This window comes from Heterocephalus glaber, unplaced genomic scaffold (genome assembly GCF_053883595.1).
Source record: "Heterocephalus glaber isolate CG9 unplaced genomic scaffold, H.glaber_assembly_v1.0 deba00000809, whole genome shotgun sequence".
Taxonomy (NCBI): domain Eukaryota; kingdom Metazoa; phylum Chordata; class Mammalia; order Rodentia; family Bathyergidae; genus Heterocephalus; species Heterocephalus glaber.
Window position 1 is genome coordinate 4545911 of NW_028258163.1, and position 4900 is coordinate 4550810.

Genomic DNA, 4900 nt, shown 5'->3' on the forward strand with positions numbered 1-4900 from the left:
TGGGCATTATTGGCTGCTGTTAGTCATATTTATAGTGAGAATCTGAGGCAAAAGTAGAGCAGAATAGTTTGAAAAACTTAAATTTTGGCCCAAAAGGAACCATGTGTGAAGCTAGGGTCAAAGAAAGTGGGGCTGGTGAAGAGGTTAGTGTTACTAAAAAGGAGCCTGGTGCTTTGTACAGGGAAAAAAAAGAAAGATGCCTCAAGGGCATTTCAGAATCAGTAAGACCGCACCATCACAGGCTCAAGGGTGCAAAAGTATCAACCTTTCATTTGAGAAGAGAGTCCCTTAGACTCCTGCTCAAGAAGATCCTCCTAGGGAATTGATTCCCCAGGATTCATTTAACTGTGCTCAGCCATCCAGGCCCTCAGAACCACTGTAGCCTTGGACTGAGGGGGACCGGCTACTGCTCCCACTGAGAGCAGACCTTGGCATTGTCTGTGTGATGCTGATTTTACTAGAATGCAGAATACAGGAGTTGTGGAGTCAGGGAGGCTACCACCTAGAATTAGGAAGGCCTGGGAGTCCGGCAAGGAGTACCTGAGAGGACAGTGCTTGAAGCTGTGAAAATGCAGCCAAAGGTACAGTGGAAACTCCAAGAAGCTGAAGATGCCAGGAAGGTGGAATATCTGCTGAAGGAAGCTGCAGGCTTGAGCCAGCTCAAGAGAGAGAGAGGCCATGTGGACTGCAGCCATCAAGGTTATGGGGGGTGGGGCTGCTGGACATCTCATAGCCATGTGCCCTGGATGCCAAACATGGAGCTATAAGAGTTAACATTTGCCCTGCTAGGTTTCAGTCTTGCTTTGGTCCAATTCTTTTCTAGTCTCCTATTCTTCCCTTTTTATATGACAGTGTTTACTCTATGCCATTGCACCTTAGAATTATGTAACTTGTTTTTATTTTCACAGAAGTTCATAGCTAAGAGTTTGCTTTGAGTCTCAGAAGAGACTTGGACTTTTGAAAAATGCTGGAACTGTTGAGACTTTGGAGGAGGGATTATTGCATTTTCATTTGTATACAATATAGTTGGATCATTTTAGGCAAAATTATGAACTTGTGTTTATTTGGGGATTAAGTATGATTTAAGGAGGTGTGTTGGGTGTCAAAATGACAAGGGGTGTGATGTGATAGTTAATCTTGATTGTTTTAACTTGATTGGCATGGGAGCCACCCAGAGAGGTGGTGGAGGACACTTCCGGGTGTGTCTGGTATGGATCATGGAGGCTTGGGTTTGGACTCTGTGTCTAGCCTATTGGCCCTTCCTCCCTGGCACTGTTCCTCTGCTCTGTTTTCTGGCCACCACAAACTTAGCAGCTTTGCTCTGCTATGCCCTTCTGCTATTGGTGTTCCTGCCTTGGAGCCAGCTGACCATGGACTGAATCCCACAAAACCATGGCCCACATTAAACCTCTCCTCCTTTAAGTGATGGTTATCAGGTATTGTGTCTCAGCAGCAAGAAAGCTGATACACAGGCCATGCCTAATATGTTGGATTTGCTCTACAAAGTGCAATAGTGAACAATGGTGGGAAGAGACAGGTGAGCTGAGGCCCCAGTCAGCCTCCATGGAAGGGGGAAAATTCAGCTTCATTACGGGCTAAGATTAACATTAAGTTCTGTATCAGCCTGTTCTGTTGCCAGTAACACAACACTACAAACAGATGCGGTATAAAGCAGAGATTTTTTTTTTCTGGCCCACAGTTCTGGAGATACAACATTGAGGGGCTACATCTGGCAGGTTGAGGGGCCTTCTTGCTGGCAGAGTCCTGAGGTGGTGCAGGGCATTATATAGCAAGACACAGGGAGTGTGCTGTCTTCTTTCTCCCTCTTACAAAGCCACCAGAGTTCCATTTTTCCATTGATTGAATGATCTTATCTAATACCAATTGCCTCCCCAAAGCTCTACCTCTAAACACCATAATCTGGTTAATTTTTACCCTTCTAATACCTCAGAATGAGGGTTAAATTTTAATACGTGAACCCTTGGGAGACAGACTCAAACCATGCACATTCTGTAGCAGGACCACATGGAAAGATGAGTCTGGAATTACCTAAAAGACTTACATATAGTATAGAATTGGGTAGTCCTAGGCAAATTCAGTAATGTGGTCTTCCTAACTCCTAGGGTGGTACCCATTGAACCCACTCCTTCTGGCTCTCCATTTCTCTGGGGGTCATGGGGACATAGTTCAGGCTAATTTCACCATTCTCAGCAAACCAGTGGGCTGTTCTTCCTTCTAGGTCTGCTTCTTGAGCACTGAGTCACAAGGCCCACAGCCCTGCCTGCTTGACAATACTCCTTGTGCTGAAGGCTACTTTGATATTAATATGGTCACTTAAGCTTTCTCATGATTAGTATTTGTGCTATGTATATAGTTCCATCCTTTTACATCTTTGACTTTAATATTTAAGACCCATCTTCCTAAAGAGGTAAATCTTACTATTTGTTTGTTTGTTTGTTTTTGAGGTGTTGGGGATTGAATAAAGGGTCTCACACATGCTTGGCAAACACTCTACATCACTATTAGTTTTTTTTTTTTAACTGTATATCTTTATTTTGGTTTTAGTGATCACAGCATGCCTCTTTAATTTGCTACCATTTCTTTTGGATGTGCATTATACCACTTCACAGATAACATAAGAAGTGTATTATATTTTAATTTACTCCTTGGCATTCTTTGACTATTACTGTTATCTGTTTTACTTCTATATATGTCATATAGACCATAAAATATGATAGTTGTTTATGTTTTAAAAGGTCAGTCGTAAGCCAGGCATGGTGGCACACTCCTGTAATCCCAGCACTCTGGGATGTCGGGAGCAATGCTACATAATTTCAGGGAAAAATCATTTGGTTAGCCTAGTTCTCCTGCCTACAGCCCAGCTATGGAATTCCGAGACATAATTGCATTTTGGCCTCCGGTCACAACTGAGACCTCAATGATCCAGTGATGCTGTGATTCCTCAGGACAAGAAACATCCTGGGAGCTGAAAACACCCTGGGAGGAACAGAACATCCACTCAGTTCCTCAATGTTCTTGGACCTTTACCATCTTGTTTACGCGGATGCACTGAACTCTCTGCAAGCCATTTGTTACCTTTGTTTCTCCCGATGTACTGAGTACTGAATAAAAGGTGCAGTAAGCTGGGGGCTTTTGTCTTTGCTGCCCTGAGCAGCACTGATCAGACCCAAAGCTCAGCTTCTTCTCAGTCTCATTTGTCTACCTTTCCTGTAATTCGCCGTCTGCTGCCTTGGCTTGCAGGAGACCAGGACTCACTGCAGAGGTTCTGGTAACGTCCCCTTCCCCTGTTCCCTACACTGGGAGGCTGAGGCAGGAGGATTTTGAATTCAAGTACAGCCTGGGCAATTTAGCCAGACTCTGTGTCAAAATTTTTAAAAATAAAGAGGGTTGGGAATGTGGCTCAGTGCAAAGGCCTTGGGTCCAATCCTCAACCCTAAAAAACAAACAAGCAAAAACTAGATCTATGAAAAAAAAAGCCTTTTTCCCCCCAAGACAGAGCCTCACTGTATTGCCCAGGCTGCTCTCAAACCCCTGAGCTCAAGAGATCCTCCTGCATCAGCCTTCCAAGTAGACAGGACTACAGGCACACACCACTATGCCCGCCTGAAAGTAGTCTTTTTAATTTATTCACTATTCACTATTTCCACTGCTCCTTTTCTTCTGGTAGATCTGAGTTCCCAACTGGTATCCTTTCTCTTCAGCCTGAAGAACCCTCTTTAGTATTAATTATTATTATTGGTGTTGTTATTACTTGAGATAGGGTCCCTCTATGTTGTCCAGGCTACTTGGCCTTGAACTCCTCGGCTCAAGGAATCCTCCTGCCTCAGCCTCTGAGTAGCTGGGAGTAGAGGCCTGCTCCACCATGCCCCACCAGGCTCTTTTAGTATTCCTTGAAGTACAGATCTACTGAAAGTTACTTCTCTTAGCATTTGTTTATCTGAAAATATCTTCATTTCTTTTTCATTTAAAAAATCTATTCATGTACTACAAATATGTACTAATAAAAAGTAAAAATTGAACAAAAAATCTTTTTCTTTGACAGAGAATTTTGGGTTCTCTGTTTTGTTTTGTTTTCCTTATATATCCTCCCAAAGTCTTTTGCTTTGTATTGTTTTTATTTTTTTAATTTTATTTTTTATTTTTTTGGTACTGGGGATCGAACTTGGGTCCTTGTGCTTGCGCAGCAGGTGCTTTGTATTGTTTTTAAAAAGAGGTTGGTCATCCTTGTTATACTGTTCCTTTTCTTCCTCTCTGGCTGCCATTAACATTTTCTTTTTATTACCGGTTTTCAACAATTTGACTAACATATCCAGATGTGTTTTCCTTTGATTTACCCTTCTAGGGATTTAATGAACTTTCTGAATATGTAAGCTAATAATTTTCCTTACATTTTATTTTGGGGGCTCTTATTTTTCCAGAGAAACCGCTGGCACTTCATTCTCTTTGCTTTTTGGGACTCCAATTACACGTATGTTAGGCCCTTGCATATTGTTCCACACGTCATCCATGGTCTATTCATTCATTTTTTTTTCTGTCTTTTTTTCAGTTGGGATAATTTGATTAATAGGTCTTTAAATTCATTAATATTTTTTTCTTGTGGTAATGAGCAATGAACCAAGCCCCTGACACTGAGTTGCAGTCCCAGCCCTTTTTATTTTGAGACAGGGTCTTGCTAAGTTACCCAGGCTGGACGCAAACTTGTGATCCTCCTGCCTCAGCCTCCTGCAGTGATAGAACTACAGGTGTGTACCATCATGTTGGCCTCATTCAGATGCTTTCTTTCTGCTATCTAATCTACTATTAAGCTAATCAGTGAGTTTTTAATGTCATTTTTTTAGTTCTAGACTTTCCATTTGGTTCTTTTTAAAGTTGATGTTTC